Source organism: Rhinopithecus roxellana, chromosome 9 (assembly GCF_007565055.1).
Source record: "Rhinopithecus roxellana isolate Shanxi Qingling chromosome 9, ASM756505v1, whole genome shotgun sequence".
Taxonomy (NCBI): domain Eukaryota; kingdom Metazoa; phylum Chordata; class Mammalia; order Primates; family Cercopithecidae; genus Rhinopithecus; species Rhinopithecus roxellana.
The window spans coordinates 124,966,625-124,985,838 of NC_044557.1; the positions used below are offsets into that span (position 1 = coordinate 124,966,625).

General features: G+C 45.5%; 1 long non-coding RNA gene across 1 annotated transcript; it reads right to left on the reverse strand.

Annotated features, from left to right (window-relative positions):
- Positions 1-12,015: 12,015 nt before the first annotated feature.
- On the reverse strand, positions 12,016-19,135 carry LOC104672793. Its single transcript, XR_749445.1, has 3 exons — positions 19,084-19,135; positions 17,122-17,223; positions 12,016-12,304 (listed from the first exon to the last, which is right to left on the reverse strand). It is a non-coding gene; the product is annotated as an uncharacterized LOC104672793 (long non-coding RNA).
- Between the last annotated feature and the right edge of the window lie 79 nt (positions 19,136-19,214).

Consider the following 19,214-nt stretch of genomic DNA (forward strand, 5'->3'; position numbering starts at 1 on the left):
CTGCTCTACGTCCTTGCAGTCCATATCAAGCCTTCCTTTATGTATGTTACTATTTGTTTTCTAAACTTAGTCCATGTAATTCCTGTGTTCCCCGGTGTTCTTAAATATACGTAACACAGGGACGGCCCGTGGCTGCTGCCTGCAGACTAGCTCGTGGCTCAAAGCAACATGCGGACCTGAGGCTGCTGTCTTTACTGAGCTCTGTTCACACCCTAGAAGGGTGTCTGCAGCTCAGTGAAGCAATAAAGAGTGCTTGCCATTATTATTATGTTCCTAAGGCTAATAGGCAGGGTGTTTAAAAATAGCTGCCTGCCTTTCAACATGTATTAGCAGAGCTGGAGAATATACATTGATGTAAGAATGCATATCCAACCAAAATATCCAAATCCCTGCAGAAAGAGCACAGGGTTCCAGTACTGATTCTGCAGTGACTCCCTGTGTGACCCTAGACCCTTAACCAGTGGCTCTGTCTGTAACATGAAGGATTCCGCTAGATTACCTCCAAGGGGTTCTGTTTTGGGTTGTAGATAACTTAGAAAACATATTCAAACACATATCAAAGTTGAAATGTACAATAAAGTTCCACAGACCTACCAACTGATTTTGACAATGATCATCAAATCTTATGTTGTTCATACTCTCACGGTTTGATTATCACATTCACTTTATTAATTTGTTATTATAATTCTTAGATTCCTGGATAAAATGACACCCATTTTTCTTAGGACCAAAACAGGGTGGGCTCCACCAGAGAAAGAAAGGCCAGGAAGGGAACTGGTCCCCAGATGGCTGGCCATTACAACTGCCATTTCTCCCTGCACCCATTTCATCCCCATGAATGTCCCACTCACAGGTGTCTCTAAGTCATCATAGCACAGTGTGCCCATGCCTCTGCCTCCTCAGGCCCCAGGCATCTCATGGAGAGTCCTTTCTAGACTGCCATCCCATGCCAGAGGGTGGAGGGATTTCCACCTGGCTTACCACAGTGGTGTGTGGTTCCTTTGCTGACATTCTTCAGCAGCAACTGCTTGAGAGCCAGTTCTTCAATTCCAGGCAGTCAATTTACCCAGCATCTTACCAGAAGTTGGCTCAGAATAACAGGCAGCTCTCCATGCTCATCCTTCCCATAGCAGTTCAAGGTAACTGTCCATCTCCTTCACTCTAGAGCAAGAAGAAAGGAGAAGCTTCCTCTATCCATTCTGTTTTGTCTCCTGCACATCGCCCTGTGAGTGGAGTCAAGTTAAAGGAGCTTCTTTCACTTCCCCAGAGACTCACCCAGGACCTCACATTCCCAAGGACATTGTAGCTGTCATTCCATCTGTTCTAGGGGGAACATTCCTGAATCCTGAAAGGCTGTCCTCTTCTTCAGCTGAGCATAGGTCTCGCTGGGGCATACAGGCACGCAGGCCTGGCTTTCCAGGACACATGCCATTGAAGGCCATTGGGATGGGCCGAAAGGTTGACAGCAAAGGTCTTGATCTATCTTCTGCAGGAACCTTGGTGCTTCCATCTTCCACTCCCAGTCGGGTGACCACAGAAAAGAGATTCTGGAGAGTAGAAAATTCAGTCAAGTTGCCCCAAGTCAGGGATAAGCCTTCTTTCCATGGAGCCTTCCAAAGGGCAAGCCGTTTGCTACTGTGTACTGTAAATTCAGAGCTTCAGGAGCTGAGGCCTCCTGTGCTTGGGGGAAAGGTAGCTGAGGAGAAAGGGACTCCTTCTCACCTTTTGTTTACCTTTGATCTGGCTGAACTTAGCTGCCCTTAACTTCTAGTTTGCTTAAGTCCTTATTGCCTTAATAACCACCTAATAAGCAGTCAGAACCAGGAGAGAAGCCCCTCCCATGGAATCCATTGCAAGCCTGTCCCCAGTCTCCCCACTGCTGCTATGCCTCAAAAGAGCCCCAGCCCCGTCTCCAAAGCCCAGGGTTCGCCTCTTGCTGAAAGAGCAACGTCCCCAGGCTGAGGACAAACCCAGGACTGCTCAGGCGGAGAGATCCCTGCACCCACATTCACCACTGACAACCCAGCTCCATCCTCAGTCTCCATGGCTTCAGATCTGGACTCCGCACCCTCCTCCACCTCCACCTCTCGTCCCAGAGACCCTCCCCCCATCATGCTCAGTGCTGTTCCTGAAGACCCTCTAGACTTTTTTGTTCTCTGGAACACTCTACTCACCTTCAGCTACAGCACATTTCTTTAGCCTCTCCACCAAGCTCTTTAAAATGAAAGGCAGTTACTGTCTTCCCTTGGACAATAATGAATGTATCTACTGTATGTGCAGACCATGTCGAGAAGTGGCTGGGTTAAGAAAAAAGAGGGTTTTTGTAAAGCCTGTTTATTTTTTTAAGTCAGTTTTGAGCATTTCTATTTTACCACCCTTCACATGGTTTTGGGGAACCCAAATTGTATCAAGGTCTCATGCCAAAACAAGCCAAAAGTTGTTTTCTTTACCTTTTTCCTCCATGCACCATGATTTCAATGATTGTTTCAGTGTCATTTTAAATGTTTTCTTGTGACATGTACTGATGATAAAAGTCATCTTGACAAAAAAAAAAAGATTTATACATGAATCAGAAAGTATTTATTTCAATTTTGTACCTTTCCATTTTAATACATTATAATGTATTGACTCAACGGAGATAATATAAACAGTTCATTTTAATAACACGCGTGTGTGTGGCTTTTCCTTTATGCATGGTGGGGGAGGGGCAAATCATCGTGGAGTGGAAAACTCTGGCAGCTGAGGGGCATCCATTGTGAGCAGAGGGTGGACCAAATGCTTCCTGCACCTGGAAGTTAGAAGCAGCTGGCACCAAGAGAAGAAGAGGTGTTAAAGGGAAATTGAGAAGGTAAGTGGGTGGGACGTCTCCAGGCACCAGCTGCCTCTGACTGACACACACCTTCTGCCAGGTAGGAAAAGCCATGCATAGAGCAGAGCTACCCACTCCCGGAGCCTAAATGCAGGCTGGTAATTGGAGGTTCAGAGAGGGGCCTGGTAGGGGAAACCCCAAAGAAGCTAAGACGAGAAGAAGCTGGAGAGAAAACTCAGTGCTGAAAATGAGGGTCTGGGGAGAGGCAGAGAAGTCCTGGGTTGTATTTTCTCAACGTAACATTTTTCCCCCTAATGCCTTTGCTTGAAATTCTGCAAATAAATCCTTGGGGCAAACAGCCTTCAGACCAAGCCCCATGGACATCCAGCAGAGGTTTCTTATTGCCCCATTAGGAGAATTTCTCACTGCTCAATTAGGGGAAACACAGCATCGAATACAAGCATACTCATTCTAGACTCTCCCAGATGGTGGGTGACAGGTGGAGATGGGGTGAGGCTGTGACTGGTACAAGGAAGACCAGGGACAGCCAGGAGGGAGGGAGGGAGGGCATGTCAAAAGTGATTGTATCCAGAGGCTTGATTTAAACATTTTTCACAACATATGTGGCAAACAGCGTGGCGAGCATATCTCACGACATTATTCTCCACTCTTCTCTGCGTGCTTGGACGTGTTCCACTTTCAAAATGTGTCATTTTGGAAGGAAAGGGAGGAACAACTACTTGAAAGGAATCCATGTCAGTATGAGCCCTTTCTCCTCCGCAGAAGGTTGCCCCAAAGTACCTCCTCTGAAGAGAGAGAAAAGAGAGAGGAGGAGAGACAGCTTGCATTAAATGGGGCGCCCAGAACTCTGGGGAGGGACGGCATGCTCTCAACAATCGGCCCTTTGATCCTTCTCCCTCAACGTCCCTGTTCTCTCCATTCCCCTTCCTCCTTCCCAATATTTTCAATTCCGAATCTTCTATATGTGCCTCCTGGGTATGTCCCCTTCAGGGCAGGCACCCAGAGCTTAGGCTTGTCTTTGTCAGAAAATAGAACGCCGTGGAGGATAGAAACACTGAGGGGCAAGTAGAGGGGCCTCTTTCGCTTCCTCCATCACCCGCACCCCAGTCTCTTCAGTCTCTCCTGAGAACACGCGTGACTCCTGGGCGGGGGACTGTGACTAGATTATTTCAAGTCCTAATCCAAGATGTTAGAAAGGAATCAGTCACCAATTATACCAAATAAATGCCTCTTTGGGCCTAAGAAGGGGCCAATTTGGGGACATGTCTACCAGGAAAGAAACAGAAAGCCCCCTCCTATCCACTCGTTTCCAAATCTCTTTTCCAAACCTCTTATTAAACTGATGAGGAATCTTCAGCTTGCAGAAGGTTCAGCTGTTTAGAGAGAATTTGGGTTCTGCAGAGAAGATATGGGAAGCGCCTCCTGGTTAGTTTAAACTATTAATAGAATCCTTCCTAAATTGAATTCTCATCAAAGGCAATTAGAGAGGACTCTTGAATTCTGGCTCTTGGGGAATTTAGGTCTGGGATTTAAGATTCTGCCTCTTGCCAGCATATGATTGTACTTGTTAATCTGGACCCTGTCTTAGCCCGTCTGGGCTATTGTAACAAAATACCATAGACTGGGGGGCTTATAAACAACAGAAATGTGTTTCTGACAATTCCGGAGGTGGGGAGTCCAAGATCAAAGTGAGGCCAGCGGGATTCAGCATCAGGTGAGGGCTTTTCAGTAATAGACGGTGCCCTCCAGCTGTGAAGAGGCTCCCTTGGGCCCTTTTCTAAGGGCACTAATCCCATTGTAAGGAATCCACCCTGATGGATAATCACCTCCCAAAGTCCCCACCTCCTAATCCCATCACCTTAGGGGCTGGGATTTCAATGCTTGAATTCTGAGGGTACACAAACCTTCAGCTTATAGCCGACCCTCTTTTCTCTGTGGTAAATGGAGACATTTGGGCTCCTTGGTAGTTGGGGTTGCCGGGGGACTATTGTGAGCAAACGCTGTCACATAGTGAACTGCTGTCCAGTTTGCACTTGCTGGCACATGCACGCACACACACACAGACCCACAGGGCTCCCCACTCCAAGGTGGCCCACCCATCAGCCCCCAGGTCCTTGGCCCCAGCCATCTAATCATGCACTATGGAGGTCCGTTTGGACACACTTCTAAAGCCAAGACAAATGGAAGTTGAGCCACCCCATCCTCTGTGCCCTCTCTTCTTCCTCATCCTGCTTCCTGCCGGCTCCCTCTCCTGCTTACTCTCTCCCAGGCCTGGCCTGATCTCCACTGCACCCAGGTGTCAGCCCATTGATCTGAATGATGGTCCCTTCTCAGAACCTCAATGCCACAGGCAGGGAGCGACTGCCCCTGGGCGCCAGGGGTGGTTCACCTCATCATTCCCACCCTAAACTCAGGAAGAGGGGCAAAGAATTCCATGTGGCCTGGGGCCTGCCTGACACCTCCTTGGCTGCTAGGACTCTAAGATTAATGTTCCTGTTGCTTCGTTGTCTAGTGGCTGTCTTCATCTTTAAAAGATGTCTTCCGTCTGGTGCAGTGAGCTGGCATTTCTTTTTCTCAGAGTAGTGCTGGGGGCACATGCACTCCCATAAGTTCACATTCTTCTCCTAGCTCCCCAGACCCTCACTTTACATCCATCAAGGCTTTTACCTACATTGCTTCAGGGAAAGACCCGCCTTCCCTGCCCTCGCACACACAAGCACCATGATTGCAAAACTGTGAGGCAAGAATGGTTGTAGGAGAGAGGCAGGGAAGGCAAGGGAAGCCCCGGAGCTTTGGGCCACCATCACCTGGCTGCAGGAGACACCTTGGCCTTCAGAGCTGCTGCTCAGATCCCCTCCACAGCCTTCCACCAGTGCTGGAGAGGGAGTACTGATCTAGCCCAGTGTTCAGTTTCCAGAGGAGGCTGCAGCATGCGCGGGTCACAGAAAGTGGAAGCTGGTCTCACAAATGAAGAAGGGAAGAGGCTTCCGGGGCTCCTTCGACATGATGTCATACTTAGGAAAAATATATAGCACCAAGCAATATTTAAGGATTTTTATGTGTACATTGGAAAAAACCCAACTCTACCTGAATTATACTCCCATCTCCTTATGCAGACTCTCCCCATCCACCTCCTTCCGAACGGGGAATGTGGTCTCCGCATCCGGGGAGGAGCTTTCAAAACTGGCCTATGAATATGGAAAATCGGAGGGATCCTGCCCTTTGCCTGGAAATAACACAGAGACAGAGCCGAAAGGAGTCAAGAGAACCCTCGGAAAATGTTCTCTTTTCTATTCGTTTTCTGGGAGTAGCTTGTCCTGTGTAGGCCCCAACCAAGGGCCTAGAATCACAAAATAATGTTGGATAAGGTTAAGAAAAAATATATGTTCCTTTGGGAAATCAGGTCCAATTACATCCTAGACTCCCGGGAGGTTTTATTCTCTCCCTTATTCTCCTACTTGGTGAGGGATGGTCCTGGATTTGCTGTTAATGTTTAGGTCTAATTATGGCTCCTCCCAGCAGAAAAAAATCCTCACTGTCGGCTGGGTTTAGGCTGGAGAGTGAATCTCCATGTGGGGCAAGCATTGCCTCTCCAAGGGTCACCTTCCCTGGAACCTCCGAGACCACCAATGTGGTCTTCCCTTCCGCGCGCTGTCCGTCCCCTTCCCGCGATCCCCTTCCCTTCCCCACACTCCTCTTCCCTTCCCGGCGCTCCCCTTCCCTCCCCGCGCGGACCCTTCCCTTCCCTGCCCTCTCCTTCCCTTCCCTGCACTCCCTTTCCCTTCCCCGCCCTCCCCTTCCCTTCTCCCGTGCACCCCTTCCCTTCCTCGCGCTGCTCTCTTTTAACCTTAAGCACAGCTGAGGTGAGCTGGATCTTCCCAAGGGCCCTCACTGAGCATCAGGCAAGAGTCACAGGTGACAAGTAACCACTAAACAAGGAAATAGAAACAGCGGAGCTGCCACGGGCCTTCCCCCGCCCGCCTTCTCCCGTGTGTTCTGAGCTATTTCCGCCCTGGGCCCAGTGGGTTGGCACGGCCTCCAGACACCGTACCCAAATTCTCCATTTCTCAGCCCCTTCCCTCAATAGCTTGCCGGTTTTTCCAACTAGGCCAAGAGGGATGAATCCCACCAGGCTGTTTCCCTGCCCCTTTCTGTTGCCTCTGAGAACCCTAATTCTTCTCCCCCTGGTGACTGATGCCAAAAATAGCCTCACCTTTTCGGGGAGACCACAACTCCACAGGGACAGCCATATACTTGTGGTATCAAAATAATCAGTTAGTCAAACAGTTCCAACTCCGGGACCAGAATGCCTGGGCTTATTATTATTAGTATTGGCGCTTACTATCTGTAAACTTGTTAATATCTCCATGCCTCAGTGTTCTCATCTTTAAAATGGGGACAATAGTACCACCCCATTCACAGGGACTTGGTGAAGAATAAATAAAATGATATATATAAAACATGTCACACAAAGGTGGCTAAATAAAACTCCATAAGGTTAAATAACTGATGACTTAGCAATACCCAGCCCCGCCCCGGGGCCAGCCCACCTGGGTTTCCTAATCTACCTGGTGCCCCTCCCTACCCACTGACTCCCACCTCAGCCTTTATTCTTAAAACGTCAGGGGGGAGTGCTCAGAATTATGCCAAAGGCAGTTCTTGTCCAAACGGAAAGCTCCCACGTGGCTTCTTATTTCAAAGCTCAGCATTCATCTGGACTTTGTTATATGGACGGGGTCCTAGGCCCAGGGAGAAGGAAAGCTTAGGCTGGAAACTATTTGGGATATGGCCACAGTGCTCTGGTGGCTGATCATCAAAACTGCCTGCTCCTTCCTTATCACTCACAATCCACTTCCAAGTACGTTGTCCCCTCCCTCCCCTCACTGCTTCCGCTCCATATTCTCTTTCTCTCCATATTACAGATACAGAAACGAAGCCTCACAGAGGCCAGGTGACCTCCTTCCCTGGGGAGTGGCAGAGTTGTGCCTGGCCTGCTGTGGGCCCCAGACTCATGCCCTTCCCACCACAGCCCCTGGCCAGCCTGCTGCCTCCCACTCCCAAACTCAACATGCCCCCTCCTGGGAGGCAAAACAGGCACCCATTGATTGCAGTCAGCCCTACATGGAGAACTATGTGGAGCCCTGTGGGATCTAGTTAACGGTGGATGGATGTGCCAGTCCTAGGAACAGCAAAGCAGGAGGAAGAGCTCCTGAGACAGAGACAGAGAGGGCGAAGTGAGTGCTAATGGCAAGGCAGACAGTGCTCGAAGGAAGGTCCCTGCCCAGAAGACCTACGGGGAGACATCAGAAAGGCAGGGTGGCTGAAATCATGGAAAAGCATGAGCCCTCGAAGGGAATGAGACTATAAGGAGAAGAGAAGACCAAACAAGTTCAGGTGATAGTTAAGGCTACACGTCTGGAGGAGAAATAATAGCAAAGGGAGGGAAAAGAAAATGCAGGGAATTACTGGGCACGGTGTCTCATGCCTGTAATCCCAGAACTCTGGGAGGCCGAGGCGGTCAGATCACCTGAAGTCAGGAGTTCGAGACCCGCCTGGCCAACATGGTGAAACCCCGTGTCTACTAAAAATACAAAAATTAGCCGGGAGTAGTGGTGGGTGCCTGTAAGCCCAACTACTCTGGAGGCTGAGACAGGAGAATCATTTCAACCCAAGAGGTGGAGGTTACAGTGAGCCAAGATCGCATCACGGCACCGCAGCCTGGGTGACAGAGCAAGACTGTCTCAAAAAAAAAAAAAAAAAAAAAAAAAGAAAGAAAAGAAAAGAAAAAAGAAAAGAAAAAATGCACGGAATGGCTGGGCACAGTGGCTCATGCCTGTAATCCCAGCACTTTAGGAGGCAGAGGCGGGAGGATTGCTTGAACCCAGGAATTCAAGATCAGCCGGGGCAATATAGTAAGACCATCTTTACAAAAAATAATTTTTTAAAAATTAGCCAGGCATGGTGGTGCTCGCCTGTAGTCCCTGCTACTCAGGAGGTTGAAGTGAGAGGATCACTTGAGCCCAGGAGTTCAAGGCTGCAGTAAGCTGTGATCACACCACTGCAGTCCAGCCTGGGCAACCGAGTGAGATGCTGTCTTAAAATATTTCTTAAATAAAAGAAAATGTAGGGCAAGCAGAATATGCCAACGAAAGCATTCAGGAAGGTCAGGCAGTGACAGAGAATGAGTGCCATGACGCTGGGAGAGATCTTTGGGATTGGAAGGGACCAGCGCACTTTGGAAGGTGCCTATATCATGACATCTTCACTCTGTGAAGACTGTGTAAAAGTGAGGACTTTCCCACCCTCGGTTGCAAAACACAGTGTTTTGTAAATCTCATCCTCCATCAGAAGTCAAATTTTGGAGTCAGGAGCCATCCCAGTCATCACTGGCTTTGGGTGTGCCATGCAGAGTTGGACTTCAAAGAATCATTTGTTCTGTGAAACAGGAAGTGGCTCCAAGCAAGAGCTGACATCAGTGAATGAAGCTCTTCCCTTCACTGTACGTCGCTATGACCTGGACATGTGGTGTTCCCCTCATGTATGGTTTCTGGTAAACCAAACTGGAGTCCATGACCAGGCTCAGCGCCTAAGTGAGGCTGCTTCTCTGCCTTGAGTCTGACTCCTTCCCCAGCTGGCTGATCTATACACCTGCCACACTCGTACTCACAGACAGGGAGAGAGGTGGAAAGCAAGATGGGCAAGCCTTCCCAGAGAGACAACTCTGGCTCAGCCCATTCCTTTCGCCATCAGAGAGAAAGCCACATCTAGGTGTGTGGCTTGTGACTTTTGCCACCCACAGTGACTCTGACCACTAGAAAATGTGGTACAGTTGGTGTCTTGGAATCTGACCCCATCAATTCAGTACATCGTTAATTGTCTAATGGAGGAGTAAGCTGGAGGGTAGCCCACAGAATATGTCTTCTTAACTCCACCCCAACTTCTCCCAAGCTACTAACAAATATAAAATGTGGATGAATGGCAGAGCAGAGCTGCTGCAGACACACTATGTGCACCAGAAGCCAGGGCGTCTACAGAGGACCCAACTGTGGCCAACTGAGTGACACTTTCAACAGCTCCACATTCACATAGGCATCCTATAGGGGTCAAGTGGTTTCCAAAATGCTGACAGATTTCTGTCATGAGTGCTTGTAATGGGTTTCCAGCATGCCTTGGAGTGAGTAGATGAGATGGAGTTAAATTTACAGGCAAGACACTTACGTCCATTTCATGTGCAGACCACACTTTCCACAGTTGCATACTCCTTTTCTCAACTTAATGAATAGGAGAATTTAAGCTATTCTGATATAATAAAGAAGTAACATGGGATTTTTACTATTTAAAAGTTGCAACAATATAGAAATGCATACTGTAGAAAATAAAAGTCTTCTGTAATGTCTTCCCCTCCTCTGCTGAAAATATCAGTATTAACAATTTGGAATAGGGTCTCCCCCAGTTTTTCCATGCATATACTAAACCATATATGTATGCATATATAGACTATTATATATACTTTTTTCTATTTAAAAGTGGGATTTTAAAAAATGGGGTGCTACAGTTTTGCAAATGGTTTTGACTTAATATCTCTTGCAACAAAGTTTTTTAAAGGGACTATGTATAAATTAACACTGTATAAATAAAAGTGTTCTAAAAGACTTTAGAGATTTCCTTAAAGTAGTGCCTGATGCAAGTATTTGTACTCTGTGGTCATGGCCTCCTCTTTATCACCCGCCTCAACCAGCAATAACCCCCAGCTAATGATGTAACAGGTCATGATTCTGAAGGGTTCTATGTCCAAAGAAACTACCCCCAATCACCCAGGAGTCTCTCATCTATTACCTACATGGGCATCAGTTGTGGACAGATCAAGACAGTGGCCTTGGTGTATAGTTAAAAACAAAACAAAACTGTGTCCACTCAAAACAGGCACATCAGGTACTGAGTTCCTTCTCCGTGCCAGCTGCTGTCCTGAGTGGTATCTATCACTTCATTGAATAGCAATGCATGTATTGTCTTAGTCAATTCAGGATGCTATAACAAAACACCAGAGAGTGGGTAACACAGTCTTATAAGCAACAGAAATTTATTTCTCACAGTTCCAGAGGCTGGGAAGTCCAAGATCAAAGTGCTGGCAGCATTGGTGTCTGGTGAGGGGACCACTTCACCAGAACTGGTGTCTGGTGAGGGTAGAAGGGACAAGACTTCCTAGGATCTCTTTTATGAGGCATTAATCCCATTCATGTGGGCTCCACCCTCGTGAACTAATCACCTCTCAAGGTCCCACCTGCAAATACTCTCACATTAGGGGTTAAGATTTCAACATGTAAATTTTAAGGAGGAAACCAATATTTCATCTATAGCATCTATAGTACCTTTGAGGTAGGTACCATTGCTATTCTTACATAAATGGGGAAAAGCATAGGAAATTTAGTAATCTGCCCAAGGTCAACAGCTGGTAAGTGGCAGAGGAAGACACACAAAGAATATGAAGAATAAGAGATGGAGCAGATTAGGCACCAAGAGCTGCTTGTAATTCTCAGGGCACCTGGCAGTGCCCCCTTGCAGTATCATGAGGCATTCCATGTGCTCACAGCAACCCCATGGATTAGCAGATGAGGAATCAGAGGGGACATAATTGCAAGTGTCAGAGCCAGATTTGAACCCTTAACTTTGGAGCTCATTCTGTTAATTACTGCACCAAGGCAAATCATTATGGGAAGGACAGACTATACTCACAGAGCTCCACAGGCTGTGGAGTGTTTACCTGGAGGGCAGCAGAAGCTAGAAAGAAAGCTTTAGAACGGGTCAGGGAGAGCCAACAGTGAGGCTCAGGAAGCCTCCTTAGATGACTCCAGAATGTCCACCCATAACCACCAGGGTAGAGCCCCTGCCTGATATAATGCTTTCTCACTTAGGATAGGGGTCCTTAGCCAGCAGTGCAAGTCTGGAGATCCTCTCAAATGGGTGACTAAATTAGTCATCATCCCTCTCTCCTTTCATCATCTTGACTCCCACCTCGTCCCTATACCTTCCTTGTGCAGCTATCTGTCTCCCTGCCTATCCCCACTGCCCTCTCCTCTGCCATCAGCTGTCCCTGAAAACATTTTAGAATATAAGAAACTAAAGTGTCACTGTCTCACTCAAGGGTTAGGGAAGGCTTGTTTAGGACAATAAAGAAAGCAGTTATAAGACAGTGGGGAAATCAGATTTTTCTTTTGACATAATAATGCTAATTTGGATTCCTCGGTGTGATTTTTGATGGTTGGGATTTACAGGTATTCACAGTCCTTTTGAGATGGCTACAGCTTGATATCATACAACATTGACAGGAAGTATGACAGAGAAGGAATCTCAGGCCGGAATTGCTGCCAGGAAGCCAGAAGGCATCCCTGGACTGCGATCAATATAGAGCCTTCTTTTCTTCACACTGCTCTTGGCTAGAGTCTGTCTTCTTTGAACTTCTATAATATATAGAAACTGCAAGAGAAGACAAGAAAAATGCTTACAGGAGCCCTAGGGGATGAGAGCCCTGAGTTGGCATTAATTGGGCATAAGACTTTAACAAAAACACTATCACTGACAAATTCTTCTGACCCAGAGACACAAGCAACAGAAAGTTGAGTTTAAAGCAGACTGCAGGGGCAAACAACCTCACAAAATCTGAGACTTTGCCCCCAGGGGATGGGTAAATACACTTGTTATCAATCATCCATTTCTAGTGTGTTGGACTAAGTGGGCAGGCCTTTTACGACATGACAATAGGATTGTCAGAGAAAGTGAAAAGTCTCAGGGGCTGCAGGAAAAACCCTCCATGGAGTGATGAGCCTTCTGTTCTTTGGGCAATAGCAACTGGATTGATACATTTGGGGAGTGTATGCATAAGCATAGGAGTGGTCTTCCAAAAGTTTGTGGAAAAGTCATATTAGGCATGGATTTCAAATTTTTTGCACTAAAATATACTTGTAATAACTTGTTATAACATGTGTGAACATGATCTAGTTTGAGGCACTAAGACATCAGTTTGAAAGAGCCCCTTTCAGAGCAACCTGAATTCTGCTAAAATTGAAGCAAGAACAAACACCAAATTTGTGGTGAAGCTTGGGTGGAATGGTGAAATCACTGATACTTTATACAAAGTTTACAGGGACAATGTCCCAAAGAAATAAGCAGTTTACAACTGGATAACTTACTTTAAGAAAGAACAAGACGATGTTAAAAATTACGCCTGCAGTGGTAGACCATCCACATTAATTTGCAAGGAAAAAAGTAAGCTCATTCATGCACTAATTGAAGAGGGCTAATTATTTACAGGAGAAACAATAGCTAAACCATAGACATCGCAATTGGTTCAGTGTATACAACTCTGACTGAAAAATTAGAGTTGAGCAATCTTTCCATTCAATGGGTGCCAGAACTATTATACCCAGATCAGCTGCAGACAAGAGCAGAGCTTTCAGTGGAAATTCTAAACAAGTGGAATCAAGATCCTGAAGCACTTCTTTGAAGAATTGAAACAGGAGATAAACCACAGCTTTACCACTACAATCCTGAAGACAAAGCACAATCAAAGCAATGGCTACCAAGAAATGGAGATGGTCCAGTCAAAGAAAAAGTGGACTGGTCAAGAGCCAAGGTCATGGTGACAGTTTTTTGGGATGCTCACACACAAAAAGATGCCACAGGCTGCATCAGTTTTCTTTAGGCAAATTAGAGAAATAACCCAAAATGTTGGCAGGGGAAGGGTGCAGGAGAGACCTACAGCAAATACCAGTGGCAGAATTAGCTTTGAATACATGAAAAAAATGCTCTCCTCTTCCTTTACCCTGCCTCCCCCAACATCTACAATATACACAAATCTACTAAAATTCAAGATGCTCTTTCAAATATTTAGTTTTTTTTTCCAGCAGCAGTCGTTCAGAGCACATGATACTTTATTTTTCTGCATCATGTCATTTCAGGTTTATTTGTCATCACTGAAAAAAAAATTGATTCTGTAACTGCCTGATGGTTTTCTCTTGCAGGATACCCAGGTAGACCTGGTTTATCAAGACAGGGGAATTGCAATAGAAGGTTTAATACAGACAGAGCCAGCTAAATGGGAGACTGGAGTTTTATTATTACTCAAATAAGCTGTCCCAAAAATTCAGATACTGAAATTTTTATACAATAGTTTGGCAGGCAGGGGGCTAGGGAATGGGGAGTGCTGATTGGTTGGGTTGGGGATGAAATCATAGGTAGTCGAAGCTCTCCTCTTGCATGAGCCACTTCTTGGGTGGGGGGCCACAAGACCAGATGAGCCAGTTTACTGGCCTGGGTGGCTCCAGTGGATCCATCAGAATGCAGAATGTTTTGGTGTATTATAAAATACCAACCTTAGGTTTTATAATAGTAATGTTATCTATAGGAGCAAATAGGGACGTTAGTAGTCTTGTGGCCTCTGGCTGCATTACACCTGAGCCATGGTGGGGTTGTTTCAGGGAGGGGCTGTTAGCATCCATGTTTTAAAATTAAACTATAAACTAAATTCCTCCCAAAGTTAGTTCAGCCTACCCCCAGGAACGAACACGGGCAGCCTGGAGATGAAAGGCAAGATGGAGTTGGTTAGGTCAGGTCTCTTTCCTTGTCATAATCTTCTCACTGTGACAATTTTTGCAAAGGTGGTTTCAATTTAAAGGCAAAATTTGGTTTGTTGACTTAAACCCTTTACAGTTCTAATTTGCCAGTGACAGCTAGAATGATTCCACTTTTTGAATACTTGACTTTTGTAAGTACTCACAGCTAGTATACAAATTGTAGATCATTTGAAATAGTCAAAGAGTATTAGGAATTTCTGCTTCCGGCCATGACGGAGTAAAGAAACTGGATTTACCCTTTCATCTTCACTACAAAGCTGGGAAAAACAGACAAAACAATGGTTTTGAGATGTTCAGCAAAAGGCAGTGAAGAACTGCAATTCTAACAATTTGGTAATAAAGGAGGTGAGCCCTTTGATAGCCCTCATTTCCGGCCTGAAGAGTTTATAGGCTGCAGCACAGGGAGAAGGAACTCAGACAGAACCTGGAGGTCTCACTGAGCTAGGGAACAAAAATCCTAGAAATCTAGGATTCTTGGGGCCGAGTGTCAGAGAGAAGAGAACTATACCAAGGGAAACTCCAGATATTTGCAGAAGGGTCTCCTCAAGTCTTCAAATGAAGATTTAGCAGCACTTGCACTGGAGGAAACTAGTGGGAAAGAACCACCAGAGACAAGCAGGCAGAAAAATCCCCAGAGCTCGCACAGAGCCAAAAGCAATTTGCGTGTCCCCAGTGGAAATAATTTCTAAACACATGGAGCATCAAGCAGAATCTTCGGTAGGGTGCTGCTTTAATAGTGGGACCAGATTATAACTAAACTTAAAGACTATTGTGGGCCCATCTAGCAAAGCTTACACAAAAGGCTTGCAAAGGCCACATTTTCCCCAAGGGAAATGTATCCCAGAACAAAATATTTAAAGGAATACAAATGCCTTCAGCCCCCAATAAAGTAACATTCACAATGTCAGATGTAAAACAAAAAGGTTACCAGGTGTGAAAGATGCAGGAAAATATGACTCACTTCCAGAAGAAAAATGTACCAAAAAAAAAAAAAAAAAGCATTAGGAAGATCAAACAATAACCCATAACCTTACCAACTAGAAATGGTTTTCAGTTAAGAATTAGAGTATTACCTTTTAGACTTTAATATGTATTTTTTAATTACTGATATTAAATGAACTATGAATGATCAAACCATTGGTACAACTTGGTGTCCTAGAGATTTATTTCCTCTTTACGTATCTTAAGCACTTTCTCATGTGTATTTCGCTTTTCTGCTTGTAAGAACCAACACTCACTTGGCTTACCTTATGTAATGGGAAGTATATTAGAAGTATGAAAAGGAAATATGGTTCTCAGCTAAATGAACCATGGGAGGAAAAAAGACAAATAATTGGACCTCACAGGGAGTGCAGGACCAAGAGTGCAGCCAGGCTCTGAAGGCAAGTTCGCTGGGGCCCCAGGGCCTCTCCAGAGCCTCAGCAGAAGCTGCTAGTTCCCTCTGACGCCCTGCCTTTGGGAGACCTACCCCTCATTATCTCAGTCTTCTTCTCTTCGTACATCTTCTGGCTTTTTCTGTTGTACAGAATGGCTTCTGGCCTGGATCACTCAAATCTGTCCTACGTGCTGATTAGTGTTGCCTATTCTAGAATTTCATATAAATGGAATCATATACCATGTACTTCTTCCACTGAGCATCATGTTTTTGAAATTAATTCAGGGGCCAGCGAAAGTTTTCTTAAAGGATCAGACAGTAAACATATTAGGTTTTGGGGGCCACATAGTCTCTCCCAAGTACTTAGTTTTGCTGGTGTAGCCAGAAAGCAGCCAAACAATAGATAAATTAATGAGTGTTTATCTATTGTTTAGCCATTTTCTGGCTACACCAGCAGAACTAAGTACTTGGGAGAACCAACTACCTGAGTAGGAAAAAAAAAAAAAAAAAAGAGAACCTACTTTACCCTTGAGTCCATTCATACCTTTGCTCATGTCATGGACCGTTATGCAAAGAAAGGTCTGTGGAACATTGGTATCCACATCTTTAGAACTTGTTAGAGGCCGGGCGCGGTGGCTCAAGCCTGTAATCCCAGCACTTTGGGAGGCCGAGACGGGCGGATCACGAGGTCAGGAGATCGAGACCATCCTGGCTAATACGGTGAAACCCTGTCTCTACTTAAAAAAAATACAAAAAACTAGCCGGGCGACGAGGCGGGCGCCTGTAGTCCCAGCTACTCGGGAGGCTGAGGCAGGAGAATGGCGTAAACCCGGGAGGCGGAGCTTGCAGTGAGCTGAGATCCGGCCACTGCACTCCAGCCTGGGTGGCAGAGCAAGACTCCGTCTCAAAAAAAAAAAAAAAAAAAAAAAAAAAAAAAAAAAAAAAAAAAAGAACTTGTTAGAAATGCAGAATCTGGCTCACGCCTGTAATCCTGAAACTTTGGGAGCTGAGGTGGAAGGATTACTTTAGCCCAGGAATTTGAGACCAGCCTGGGAAACATAGGAGGATCCTATCTCCACAAAAAATAAAAATAAAAAAATTTAGCTGGATGTTGTAGCACATGCCCGTAGTCATAGCTACCCAGGACACTCAGGTGGGAGGATTGCTTAAGTCAGAGAGGTGGAGGCTGCAGTGAGCCATGGTTATATAATTACGCTTCAGCATGGGCAACACAGTGAGGCCCTGTCTTAAAAAAAAAAAAAAAAAAGGCAGAATCTCAGACTCACCCTAGGCCTCCTCAACCAGATGTGCATTTTAACATGATCTCTGGGTGATTGGCATGCACAGTCATGTTTGTGAAGCATTGCCCAAGGGAGCCTGCTAAGAGACTGAAGGACAAGATAGAATGGGTTACATTGGATCACCTTCTTTTCACAAGTGCAATTTCCACTCCCAGCTGGCCATTTAAAACACAAACAAGATTCTGTAATTTTTTTAAAATCCCAAACTTAATAATATTCTTTTTCAGTAGATGATCTCCATTAATATTTCATAGCCATACAGAATGCTGGGGTTGAAACAAAATTTGGAAACCATCCTGCATTCACCAAAAGGCAGAGTCCCTTCTACAATATTCCTCTGTGGCCTCTAACTGAGCATTTCCAGGAGACACCTCATTGTAACACAAGATCCAACGATAACTCAACCATTTACCACCTGAACCATGGCAACAGGCCATAAATGTCTGCTTCAATCTTTCTGACCATCTTAGAGACAAAATCACCCTTCTGAAATAACACACCAACACAGGAGGTGCTTGAAATACACTGATTTCCCGACCAATTCAGTGTTCTTCCTTCTATATATCTACCTTCCACTCTCTCTGGCATAATCAAATAGATCTGCTAATTATCCTAAGATTTTTGTGATCCTGCCTACCTGAGTCCAATGCCCTACTTTTAACCTTGTTCCCTATGTCACAACATCACAGTTTCCCTGCCTTGGCTGGGAAGATTCCATTCACTTGCCTCCCCTCACCCCCGAGTATTCACTGATAGCTATAAGCATCCTTTTGTGTTTCTTCTAACTTTTAAGAAACTAGAGTTTACCTTTTTCGTACAGATTCCTAGTTAAAGGGAGAATTTCATTGTAAACAAGAATCTAGTCCTTCAGTTGCTTTTCTTGTCATCTGAGTTGTCTCTTTTTATCTTCCTTTTATGTAGGAAAGGCTTCTGTGTGCACTGTCACCCGAAGTTTACTGGAGAGTCACTCATCCAAAAACATGTGTCTACCATACTTAAAAGTGTTATCGCTAGGATCTTATTAGAACTCCCCTGGAGACAGGGACACTTTAATTAAATATTGCAAACATCTATGGAGCCTTACCATACTCACACTATTTTGCGAGGTGCTGGTACGAATACAGAAATGGATATGATAAAGGCAACGTTCCAATGTGTGCACTGTGGTGGAGAAAATAAATAAAATCTTTGCCTTGTTGAAGGCATACCATTATTTAAAGAGATACCATTTTCCCCAGAACTAGTTACCTGTTTAAGTTTGGGTCCCACACAAAAACCGATAGATAGCAGATCTATCTTCTGGTATCTAATATCCATCTATCATCTCTATCTATCTGTCTATCTATCTATATCTATCTATCGGGTCCCATACAAAAACCGATAAATAGATAGCAGACCTATCTTCTGGTATCTAATATCTATCTATCTATCTGGTATCTAATATCTATCTATCTATCTATCTATCTATCTATCTATCTAGTCCCACACAAAAACCGATAGATAGCAGACCTATCTTCTGGTATCTAATTATCTATCTATCTATCTAGTATCTAACATCTATCTATCTATCTGGTATCTAATATCTACCCATATATCTATCTATTATCCATCCATCCATCCATCCATCCATCCATCCATCCATCCATCCATCATCCATCTGTTTATTTCAGAAAGCAGAGGTAGGGTATGAAGAAGAGATGGGACAATACAGCACAAAGTCCTCCCCTCCAGCCAAGTTTTTCAAACTCCTTGTCCATACAGCATTGATGACCCTAACTTCAGCTCTTTACACATTTCTTTTCCCCGTGAGGCTGAGCTGCTTCAGGGCAGGTCACGTCTTTCCACTACCCTCCTTGCCCGTACCTACGGCTTCCGGGTGGAGACCCTACAGGTAACCCACGTGAGCGCGTGCTCCGCGGCAGACACGCCCAGGCGGGCTTTACTGACATCCAATCACTTAGTACGCACACTCCCTCCAGCCAATGAGCGAATACGTACTCCTTTCTCCACCTCCCGCCGGGCGGCCACCGCCCCCTCAGCCCCTGGTTGTCCCGTCACCGCCCCAGGTTGCCCCGCCC